General features: G+C 44.7%; 1 long non-coding RNA gene across 1 annotated transcript in view; it reads right to left on the bottom strand.

The window, feature by feature from the left end:
* Positions 1-12,667, bottom strand: part of LOC109493171 — a 21,335-nt gene extending 8,668 nt beyond the window's left edge. The window contains exons 1-2 of the long non-coding RNA XR_002737169.2: positions 12,531-12,667; positions 9,108-9,152 (exon numbers count right to left, since the gene is read on the bottom strand). This is a non-coding gene — a long non-coding RNA (uncharacterized LOC109493171). The remainder of the gene's footprint in view (positions 1-9,107; positions 9,153-12,530) is intronic.

Below are 12,667 nucleotides of genomic sequence, written 5' to 3'. Positions count from 1 at the left end.
ACCCTGCCCTGCGCCCCACAGCCTTCCCCACAAGGGCACAGTTAGGGAGAAAGAAGGTGTGGGCTGGCCAGGGGGCTGGGCTGTTATCAGGGTAGTGCAGTGGGGCGGGGCCAGTGGGGCGTGGCTATTCTGTATCTCTCCGGGCACAGAGCCCACAGGCCTGAGCTTTGAGGGGACAGGCAGCCATATCACCAGGCATCAGTGATGGCCTGGAGGGTCAAGAGAGTTGTTGGCCTGGGATACAGGATCCCTGGGCTCTGGAGACTGTGAACTTGGGCTACTCCCAGCTCCTCTCTGAGTCTCCGTGTTTCAAACTGTGCAAGCAATGAGTGCCCTGCCTCTGATGTGTTCTGAAGGATGTCCTCCCGGCTTGGCTCTGGGAGCACTAAGGAATGTCCTGGATATTTGCTGGGAGCACAGAGGAATGTCCTGAATATTTGCTGCCAGCATCCACTCCTACCCTGTTGTTACAGCATCTCTTTTCCTTTGCGAAACCATCCCTTCCCCTCCCTGTCCACGTGGTTTTAAGGGCAGGCGAGGCGGGACCAGCCAGTGAGAAAACCCTAGGATTGCTTCAGGGATGGGAGCCTGGCCCAGAGCCAGCCAATGTGGGTTTGCCCTGGGACTTTTGCTTGAGAAAGAGCGTCTCTCTGAGCTCTGTATTTGTTCAGCTGACCGCACGGTGCTTTGCTGGCCACGTCTGCTTCCATGCGGGGTAAATGTGCCTGTGTATGAAGCCAGCACAGGGAAAGCAGGGACGGGAAAGAAACAGATTCCTAATATCTGAGCATCTTGTTCCAGGCATGCTTCTGGGTGAGCCCGAATTCTCCCTCTTCTGCTTCAGCTAGTTTGAGATGGGTTTCTGGCCTTTATGACCATTGATTCTGGCACACTAGGAGAACAATCGTAATCATAGCAGCAACAACGCTGTCCAGGAGCACTTATCCAACGTCAGGCGCCAAGGTGGTGGTGGAGGGGGGCGGGGCTTGTCTGCTGTAGCAACTGGCATTGACGTTGTTTCAAGTTGCTGGCACAAAATGATAAAATAACGTTGACGGACTTCAGCAGGGTTTTTTTTTTGTTGTTTTTTTTTTTTTGTTTTTTGTTTTTTAACATTTATTTATTTTTGAGACAGAGAGAGACAGAGCATGAATGAGGGGAGGGCCAGAGAGAGAGGGAGACACAGAATCTGAAGCAGGCTCCAGGCTCTGAGCGGTCAACACAGAGCCTGATGCGGGGCTCGAACTCACGGACCGTGAGATCGTGACCTGAGCGAAGTCGGACGCTCAACCGACTGAGCCACCCAGGCGCCCCAGCAGTTTTTATTATTTTTTTTAATTCTTTTTAAAAATTATTTTCATGTTTACTTATTTTTGAGAGAGAGAGAGAGTGCGCATGTGCACAAGCGAGTGAGAGGGGGGCAGAGAGAGAGGGAGACACAGAATCCAAAGCAGGCTCCAGGCCCTGAGCTGCCAGCCCAGAGCCCGACCTGGGGCTCGAACCCACGAGCTGTGAGATGGTGACCTGAGCTGAAGTCGGATGCTTAACCAACTGAGCCATGCAGGTGCCCCATATTATTTTTAAATGCTTTAAAGACAGTGCACCCCTGTGGTAGGGACAACGACCTGCTGCCCCATCTGCCTTCGAGGCAGTAATTGCTGCCCAGGTGCAGGGACACTGGCAGGCTGGACACTCCCACAGGATCTGCTGCTGCAGAGACTTTTCCCAAAGCGGCTGCGACTGAGCACAGTAGCGGTTGAAAGGTCAGGTCATTTCAGCCCAGTGGGGAAAACCGATGGGTAAGTCTGTCTCCGGAGCCCCCGGTGGGGTTGGCCAAGGCCTTGTGGCCTCCTCCCCCACTGACCACTCCTTCTTCTCAATCTTGTTTCCCCCCTCCTTTCAGCAAGGTGGAGCTCTAAAAACTTCTTGCACCCCAAGCTCTGTCTCAGCCCCTGCTTTTGGAGAACCCATCCCGTGACGCCCTCACTGTACCTGCCCCTCTACCGCGCCTGGTGTGCGCTTCTGGGCATTGTACCTGTCTTGTCCTCTCGGTGTTATTTCTTCTGTGTTACAGATAAGGAAATCGAGACTCAGGAAGATGAAGACTGGCACAAATCACTTGTCTGCTTCAGTTAGAAAATGCCAAGGGGCGCCTGGGTAGCTCAGTCGGTTGAGCGTCTGACTTCAGCTCAGGACACGATCTCACAGTTCGTGGGTTCGAGCCCCCCGTCGGGCTCTGTGCTGATGGCTCAGAGCCTGGAGCCTGCTTCGGATTCTGTGTCTCCCTCTCTCTCTGCCCCTCCCCTGCTCGAACTCTGTCTCTGTCTCGAGAATAAATAAACCTTAAAGAAATGAAAGAAAGAAAGAAAGAAAGAAAGAAAGAAAGAAAAGAAAGAAGAAAGAAAGAAAGAAAGAAAGAAAGAAAATGCCAAGCCAGGGGATTTCTGGCTGGCTCAGTGGGTAGAGCATGCCACTCTTGGTCTCGGGGGCATGAGTTTGAATCCCACATTGGGAGCAGAGATTTCTTTCAAAAAATTTTGGGGCATCTGGGTGGCTCAGTTGGTTAAGCATCTGACTTCGGCTCAGGTCATGATTTCACGGTTCATGAGTTCAAGCCCCGCATCAGACTCTGTGCTGCCATTGTGGAGCCCACTTCAGATCCTCTGTCTTCCTCTCTCTGCCCCTCCCCAGCCTGCACACACTCTCTCTGTCTCTGTCTCAAAAATAAAATGAACATTAAAAAAAATCTTAAAAAAAAAAAAAAAAGAAAAGAAAAATTTGTTTTTATTGGGGCACCTGAGTGGCTCAGTCAGTTAAAGTGTCTGACTTCGGCTCAGGTCATGATCTTACGGTTTGTGGGTTCGAGTCCCGCGTTGGGCTCTGTGCTGACAGCTCAGAGCCTGGAGCCTGCCTAGGATTCCATGTCTCTCTCTCTCTTTCTGCCCCTCCCCTGCTCAGTCTTTCTCTCTCTCAAAATTAAATAAACATTAAAACATTTTTAATAACAATAAAAAATTCTTTTTATTGAGGTATAATTGACAAATAACATTATATTAGTTTCAGGTGTACAATGTAACGAACTCAATATGTGTATACAATGTAAAATGATCACCACAATAAGTTAACATCTGTACCATACATAGATAGTTAACAGAATTTTCTTTCTTGGGGCACCTGGGTGGCTCAGTTAGTTGGTTGGGCATTTAGCTCTTGATTTCAGCTCAGGCCGCACATCTGGGCCCCACATCTAACAGTGCAGAGCCTGCTTGGGATTCTCTCTTTCCCTCCGTCTCTCTCTCAAAATAAATAAATAAATAAACTTTAAAAAATTAAAAAAATAATTTTCTTTCTTGTGATGAGGACTTTTATGATCTACTCATTTAGCAACTTTCAAATATGCAATAGTCTTTTGCTCTTTTTTTTTTTTAAATTTTTTTTTAACGTTTATTTATTTTTGAGACAGAGAGAGACAGAGCATGAACAGGGGAGGGTCAGAGAAAGAGGGAGACACAGAATCTGAAACAGGCTCCAAGGTCTGAGCGGTCAGCACAGAGCCCGATGCGGGGGCTCGAACTCACGGACCCTGAGACCATGACCTGAGCCGAAGTCGGACACTTAACCAACTGAGCCACCCAGGCGCCCCTCTTTTGCTCTTTTAAAAGTCTAGAGTAGATCCTGGCAAGCATTTTCTGTAAACAGCTAGATAGTATATATTTCAGGCTTTGCAGGCCATATGGCCTCTGCCGTAGCTATTTAACTCTGCTGTTGTACGTGAAAGCAGCCATAGATGGTTTGTAAATGAATTAGTACCACTGTGTGCCAATGAAACTTTATTACAAAAACAGGCAGTGAGGGGAAAAAAAAAACAGTGGTCCAGATTTGGACCAGGGGCTGTAGATTGTTCACTCCTGCCCTGCCAATCAATAAAACAATAAAGCAAGTCCTAATTTGTAGCAGTTGCTGAATTCTGTGGCATATATACGTCTTGCGGCCAATTTCAAACTACCAGTGTGAGGTCACAGACACCTGGAATTGAGAATGGGCAGGTGCAACAACACATCACACAGCTGTAATAGAAAGAGCCTCAAAAGCACAGGTAAAACTAAAACATAGTAAAAGATTTAGGAAGTAGTGACAACTGAGCATTTGTTTCCTTTGTTTTAAATGCAGCTTTAGTTGTAAGTTTATTATTTAAATGTTTGCAGGGTTTTTTTTAATTTTTTTTAATGTTTATTTATTTTTGAGACAGAGCGTGAACAGGGGAGGAGCGGAGAGAGAGAGACACACACAGAATCCGAAACAGGCTCCAGGCTCCGAGCTGTCAGCACAGAGCCCGACGCGGGGCTCGAACCCACGAACCGTGAGATCATGACCTGAGCCGAAGTTGGACGCTTAACCGAATGAGCCACCCAGGCGCCCCTAAATGTTTGCAGTTTTAAAATTTACTTTTTAGTACAATGTAAGTGATGCTGGTGTTTAAAAAAAAAAATGGTTTGCAAACTTCCTGAAGGGTCCACAAATGGGTTTCCTGAGCCTGTAGGAGTTCCTCCACTGCTCTGATTGCCAGAGGTCACGACTGGGGAGTGGCAAAGAGAGCCTTGGCCTGCACAGGGAGCATCTGCTATGTATGGGATTGAGGCCAAGGGCACGTCAAAGGAGGGGGGGGTTCTCTTTCCTCTCAGGTGAAACCGCCATCACGTCATTAGCTTGATCATTGCATAATCGGAGGGCCCGATTACTCAAGGTCAACCATTGGTCCCTTCCGTACTGAACCTGTGTCCTCATCATCCAAAGTCCCCCAGCTTTTGAACATGGCCCACCCTTCGGTTCAGACTATTGACTCTCATTCTTCACAGGGGCGATGGGTGAGTCAGCTTTGGCTTACGAGTTGCTGCTTAACCTCTTTGAACCCTCTTTTCCCATTTCTGAATGGTAGGAAGAGGTGTTATGAGTCTCTAATACCTACAGGGATAGGCGTGATTCTGTGTCTAGTATTCTGTTAGGGAGTGGTTACACAACATCCTAAATGTTCTAAATGCCACTGAACTGTTCACCTCCAAAATTTTATGTTATGTGACTCTCACCTCAATTAAAACATTGTGGTGGTTCTCGAATTTTCTTTTTGATTTTGTGCATTGTTTTGATACTGAAAAGTAGTATTTTTATTGAAGACTAATATACATGGAAAAGTGAAAAAATATAAAGCTCTCTGAATTTTCACAAACTGAATACATGTTTAACCGGCTCAGAGGTGTGTTTTATTTTATTCTTAAAAAATGTTTTTAATGTTTATTTTAGAGAGAGAGAGAGAGAGGTGGGGCAGAGAGAAAGGGAGGCACAGAATCCAAAGCAGGCTCCAGGCGCTGAGCTGTCAGCACAGAGCCCGATGCTGAGCTCGAACTCATGAACGGTGAGATCATGACCTGAGCTGAAGTCAGACGCTTAACTGACTGAGCCACCCAGGCACCGCGTATTTTATTCTTTATAACAGAATTAATGCAAGTTAATTTAGGGAAAAAAGGAGAAAATACATCTAATTAAAAGTAAAGAAAGGGGCGCCTGGGTGGCTCAGTCAGTTGAGCATCCAACTCTTGATTTTGGCTCAGGTCATGATCCAGGGTTGTGGGATCGAGCCCTGTGTCGGGCTCCATGCTGAGCATGGAGCCTGCTTGAGATTCCTTCTCTTTCTCTGCCCTTCTTCCACTCTCTCCACTTGTTCTCTCGAAGAAGAAGAAGAAAAAAAGAGAGAGAAATAAATACAGAAGACAAACCCACCAGTTATCCTCCTTCATCTATAGACTATAAACAACCACCATGACTGATTTAGACACAACCACTGAAATATACATAGATACATAGATAGGTGTGGATATGAGTATAGATATACTTTCCTGTAACAATTTTTATTTTTATTTATTTATTTTAATTTTTTTATTTTAATTTTTTTTAACGTTTATTTATTTTTGAGACAGAGAGAGGCAGAGCATGAACGGGGGAGGGTCGGAGAAAGGGAGACACAGAATCGGAAACAGGCTCCAGGCTCTGAGCTGTCAACACAGAGCCCGATGCGGGGCTTGAACTCACGGACCGTGAGATCATGACCTGAGCTGAAGTCGGCCGCTTAACTGACTGAACCACCCAGGCGCCCCTTTATTTATTTATTTTTAATTTTTTTTAATGTTTATTTTTGAGACAGAGAGAGACAGAGCATGAACGGGGGAGGGACAGAGAGAGAGGAAGACACAGAATCGGAAGCAGGCTCCAGGCTCCAAGCTGTCAGCAAAGAGCCCGACATGGGGCTTGAACTCACAGACCGTGAGATCATGACCTGAGCCGAAGTCGGAAGCTCAACCGACTGAGCCACCCAGGCACCCCTGTAACGATTTCTTAAATATATGCTTTGTAAACACTTTTCATGATTGTAAACACCTATGTTCATTGTGTGTGTGTGTGTGTGTGTGTGTGTGTGTGTGTCACTGAAAGGCTGCATCATAATTATTTTACCCAACCCTAGAAACAAACAAAATCTTGTCATTAGAAACAGCATCTACAATGATCTATCTTACTTGAATGTGCAGTTTCTTTAGCAATTATTTTCTTTGTTAAATGACTCTGAATTCATATTAATAAATATCCTATTTTTTCTATTGTCTTCTCCCCTGCCCCACACCCTGTCCAGGTACTAAATCCTAACACGCTCACATGTATAATCCCACACCTTTCTCCCTTCTCATGCAATCATAAGCAATCATATATACATATGTGGGAGAGTTGACTTTGTTGTGTAAAACTAGGACCGTGCGCTATGTGGGGCTCTGCATCTTTCTTTCCCAAATGTTTAAAATTTGGCAATTGTGCTGGATATTCCTTTGCCCCTCTAAGTCTCTTCCCTCCATAACTCTTTATCCCTAACCGCTTTGTTCTCAGCTTCCCAGAGGCTCCGGCAGGAGGCAGCAGGAGGGAGAGGAGATTTACCCTAGATGTTCTAGTGCAGCTGTGTTCTGCTGACCACCACACTCCCGCTGGGTGGCTACACCCTCTCTAGCTTTGGAAACTGTTCCCTCTCCTTGCCCCTTCGGGTCTGAGGTGGTAACTGACCCCATGTTGCTGGTCCCAGAGAGTTTCATTATCCCTTATTTGCTCCCTTAAGTTTGTCCGTGACTCTGTAAGTAGGCCTTCCATTAAATGCCTCTTAAATAGCCTTCTGAGTATGGCAGCTGTTCCAGTAACTAACTTAAAATCCTCAGCGTCCGACTCTTGGTTTCTGGCTCAGGTCATGATCTCACGGTTTGTGAGTTCGAGCCCCCTATCTCTCTGCTGTCAGCACAGAGCCCGCTTGGGATCAGATCCTCTGTCCAACCCCACTCCACCCCCCCATCTCTGCCCCTCGACCGCTTACTCTCTATCTCTTTCCAAATAAATAAATAAACTTTAAAAAATAAAATAAAATAAAATTCTTTACAACTCTTAGTGTACTGGGGTGTCTGGCTGGCCCAGTCAATAGTGTACGTGGCTCTTGATCTTGGAGTTGTGAGTTCAAGTCCCACATTATGTGTGGAGATTACATTACGTGTGGAATGTGTGTGTATATATATATATATATATATATATATATATATATATATATATATTCTCTCTCTCTCTCTCTCTCTCTCTCTCTCTCTCTCAAACACTTAGTGAACCAACTCACACTATTTGGGCCTTGGAGGCCAGCCCCTTGGTTTATAGCCACAGACTAAAGGTAATTGTCTTGCCAGTAGGTCTGACTCCTGGGGGCAGGAGGGAAAACAAGGAACATTTGCAGCCAGGCCATATGAAGTGTGTCCGACCATGTCTTCCTGGTGTGGCTCTAGCTTCCTGTCTCCGTTTCCCCATTCCTTATCTCTTGGCTTCCTTCTTGTTGTGGAATAAAAAGAGGTAACCGGTTTAGGTTCTCCTAGATCGTGGCAGCTTTCTAGAACAAAGGATCTGCTGGCTGTCCGAGGCCACTGCAGGTAAGAACCAGAATGACAGGAATGGAGGAGGAGCAGACTGTTCTCTCAGCCTGTCTCCCTTGCGTCCTCTATTAAACACTCACTTACAAACATTTGAAGATAAACAAGCTTCAGCCCACATCCTCTAAGAATCCTTAGTGCATGGGACACACAGGTAAATATGCATTTATAATACATGTGGAAAGTACAGTAAACATCAACCCTAGCTTTGGGGTGGGTCACGGAAGGATTTCCAAGGGAGGTAGTGTTTGAGTTGGATCTTGAAGGAGGAGTTGGAATCAGCCTGGCCTGACATGGTGTTCCAGAGGAGGGTGCTAAGACCCAGTGCTGAGAGAGACTGAGCAATGAATGTGTCAGAAACTGCTAGATGTTCAGTGGCTGGAAAGGAAGTGGTGTGTGTGTGTGTGTGTGTGTGTGTGTGTATCCAAAGGCAAGCAGGGGTTAGAAGGGTCATGAAAGCCGAGAGAAGAGCACGAGAAAGCCATTGAAAGCTTTTAAGCAGCCGAATGGCAGTGTTATTCTTAGGGTAGGGTTCTTCTGGCTGTTACGTGGAGAATGGATGGAAGGGGCAACCTAGAAGCTGAGAGCAGGTCAGAAGCCGCTGTGATCCGGAAAAAGATTGGGGTATTGGGATGTGGGTGAAGGAGGACTTAACGGATGGATTTGAGAGCTATGAAGGCAGTGGAAGGTTCTGGATCTAGGTTTATTATAATGATAATATGGACAATAACATCATACAGCGACTTAAACAATAGCTCTGGTTTCAACAACAACAACAAAAATAGCTCTGGTTGCAGATGAGTGGAAATCTTCCCACACAGGCAGCACAAGAGGCATGGGTAGGAATCTCCACTCTGCCCTTTTTATTTGGAAAAATTTCAAACCTCAGGAATTCCAAGATAGTTTCTGCCAACACCCATATATCCTTCACTTACCTGTTGTTACATTTTGCCTTTCCCTTAATCTCTCTCTCTCCCTCTCTATTCTCCAACGCCCCCCCTATGCCTTTAATATTTAGGCGTGTTTACGTAATATTTAGGCTTTTTTTCTAAACCACTTACAAGTTAGTTGTAGAAATTATGATACCATATCTCTAAATACTTCAGCACTCACCTCCTTGAATAAGAGGATTCTCTTAAATAATTAGAATACCAATACCTGTAAAAAAATAAAAAAAAATTTTTAATGTTTAGTATTTGAGAAAGAGCAAAGGAGGGAGGGGCAAAGAGAGAGGGAGACACAGAATCTGAATCAGCTTCCAGGCTCTGAGCTGTCAGCACAGAGCTTGATGCGGGGCTCAAACCATGAAATCATGACCTATCAGGGGCGCCTGGGTGGCTCAGTTGGTTAAGCGGCCGACTTCGGCTCAGGTCATGATCTCGCGGTCCGTGAGTTCGAGCCCCGCGTCGGGCTCTGTGCTGACAGCTCAGAGCCTGGAGCCTGTTTCCGATTCTGTGTCTCCCTCTCTCTGACCCTCCCCTGTTCATGCTCTGTCTCTCTCTGTCTCAAAAATAAATAAACGTTAAAAAAAAAAATTTAAAAAAAAAAGAAAGAAATCATGACCTGAGCCAAAGTCAGATGCTTAACCGACTGAGCCACCCAGGTGCCCCTTTAAATTTTTTTTTTAAATGTTTATTCATTTTCGAGAGAGACAGAGACAGAGCAGCAGTGGGAGAAGGGCAGAGAGAGAGAGAGGGAGACACAGAATCCGAAGCAGGCTCCAGGCTCTGAGCCATCAGCACAGAGCCCAACACAGGGCTCAAACCCATGAACTGGGAGATCATGACCTGAGATGAACTCAAGATGCTTAACCAACTGAGCCACCCAGGTGCCCCTAGAACACCAGTATTTTAGCAAGAGAAATAGAACATTGATGCAATACTATAATCTAATATAAAGTTCATATTAAAATTTTCAAGTTTTCCCAATAATATCTTTTAAAGCTGCTGCTTAGTATTTAAAAAAAAAAATCTCATATCCAATTGGAGATTGTGCATTGTATTTAGTTATCAGGTCTCTCTTTTCTTCCTTTCCTTTCCTTTTCTTCCTTCCTTCCTTTCTTTTTTTTTTTTTTTTTTTTTTTTTTTTTTTTTTTGGTGGGAGGGGTCAGGGTTAGAAATGTTAGTTTACTTATTTATTTATTTAAATGTTTATTTTTGAAGGAGAGAGAGACAGAACATGAGCAGGGGAGGGACAAAGAGAGAGGGAGACACAGAATCCGAAGCAGGCTCCAGGCTCCGAGCTGTCAGCACAGAGCCCCACGTGAGCTCAAACTCACGAACCACGAGATCCTGACCTGAGCTGAAGTCGGACACTTAACCGATTGAGCCACCCAGGTGCCCCGAAATGTTAGTTTATTTAAAGAAGATAATCGAACACAATAAAGGAATCCGAATGCAATCAAGCCTATTTTTTTCTCTATAAAGATTATTTTTGTAACTTTTTATTTTGAAAGAATTTCAAAGTTACAGAAAAGTTGCAAAGATGGTAAGAAGAATGTTAGTATGTGTCTTACTCAGAATCACCAATTATTTACTTTATCACATTTACCTTACCATTCTCTTGTCTACAAATATGTTTGTACCTTTTTTGTGAACAATTTGAAAGTAAATTGCCTCTCTTGCCCCTAAATGCCACGGGGTACAATTTCTAAGGACATTGTCTTATGTAACCACAGTACTAGTACCAAAATCAGGAAATTTCACATTGATACTATACTATCCATATTTAAACTTCTCTAATTGTTGCAAGAATGCCCTTTATAGTTTTTTTTTTTTTTTTTTTTAAAGAGAACTGGGATCCAATCCAGGATCACACATTGAATTTAATTATTGTGTCTGTTTAAGCTCCAAGATTGCTTAGCTTGTGTATGTGTATTTCACAACATTGACCTTTTTTGAAGAGTTCAGGCCACTTGTTTTGAAGAATGTTCTTTAATTTGGATTTGTGTTTATTTGCCAGGATTAGATTCAGGGGAAAATGTTTGAATGCTACGTAAGTAATGGTATGGCCTTTTGAGTGCAAAATATTAGGGGGCACATGTTTAGATGTTAAGTTTTATCATTTGGTTAAGCCAGGTTGAAAATTTGGAAGTTTATTCTGCTGTTTGGACAGGTTGGTTATTGAAAGGGTTTTCTCAGTTGTCAAATGAGGACAATAATGACCCAGGTTTCACAAGGTTGTTGAATTGATACATGTAAAGCACTTAGAACAGTGCCTGGCACATTGTAAGTATTTGATAAATTATTATTATCGTCACTATTTTTATCAAAGTTTATAGAGGCCTTTTTAAAATTCTTAAAAAAATGTGTATTTATTTTTGAGAGACAGAGCGCGCGCGCGCGTGCGTGCATGAATGGGGGAGGGGCAGAGGGCGAGAGGGAAACACAGAATCGGAAGCAGGCTCCAGGCTTTGAGCTGCCAGCACAGAGCCCAACGCGGGGCTCAAACTCACAAGCTGTGAGATCATGATCTGAGCCGAAGTCAGAGGCTTAACTGACTGAGCCACCCATGCACCCCAATAGAGGCCTTAATATGTAAGAGGTACTGAGTTGTAACTTAATTCTTTACTTTTCTAGCTCCTGGGACAGTGTATGGCATATAGATGACATTTAATAAATATTTGTTGGCAAATGGCAGCTCTCTGAGATATATTACTGTCACTATGCAACCATTTTAGAGATGAGCAAACAGGCTCAGAGCAGTGAAGTAATTTACCTAAGGTCATGCACATTACAGTGAGTGGCAAGAACTGGATGTGAACCTAAGCTTGTAGGGTTTGTAAAATGTGGGATAAGGTGGGGGAACAGTTGGCTGGCTCAGCTGGTGGAGTGTGCAACTCTTGATCTCGGGGTGGCAAATTTGAGCCCTACATTGGGTGTAGAGATTACTTAAAAATAAAATCTTTTTTCCTTTTTTTTTTTTTTTTTTTTATTGAAGTTTATTTTGAGAGGGGCGCCTAGGTGGCTCAGTGGGTTGGGCGACTGACTGCAGCTCAGGTCATGATCTCACAGTCTGTGAGTTTGAGCCCCGCCACTGGGCTCTGTGCTGACAGCTCAGAGCCTGCAACCTGCTTCAGATTCTGTGTCTCCCTCTCTCTCTGCCCCTCCCCTGCTTATGCTCTGTCCTTCTCTGTCTCAAAAAAAAAAAAAAAAAAAAAAAAAAAAAAATTTAAAAAGCTTCTTTTGAGACAGAGAGCGCATGTGCACCACCGGGGGAGGGGCAGAGGGAGGGAGAGATTCCCAAGCAGGTTCCATGCTGTCATTGCAGAGCCCCACGTGGGGCTTGAACTCAGTGAGATCATGCCCTGAACCGAAATCAAGAGTCAGACGCTAAACCGATTGAGCCACCCAGGCACCCCCAAAATAAAATCTTTTTTTAAAATGGGGGATAAAGCTTGAAGGTGTTTTGCAAAAGCTCAGGGCTGGGTAGATGTGAAGAGCTGAACTGAAGATAGCCTTGTACAGTGCTCTAGCACAAACACGTGGTAGGCGCTCAATAGATGTCTGTTGAATGAATAGAAAGCAAATGAGTCACCTAGAAAGAGATCATCCTGTTCCGGCTGGTGACAGCGCGTGTGAATGACCTGGAATCCTTTTCTCCCCGTAGTGGTCCTTGCTAGTCACCAGACCAATTTTTTTTCCAGAGGGGTGTGGCTTCCGGCGACCCCGCCC

This window comes from Felis catus, chromosome D3, assembly GCF_018350175.1.
Source record: "Felis catus isolate Fca126 chromosome D3, F.catus_Fca126_mat1.0, whole genome shotgun sequence".
Lineage (NCBI taxonomy): Eukaryota > Metazoa > Chordata > Mammalia > Carnivora > Felidae > Felis > Felis catus.
Note: the sequence above shows the minus strand (reverse complement) of the source record. Positions and strands in the feature narration are given on the sequence as shown.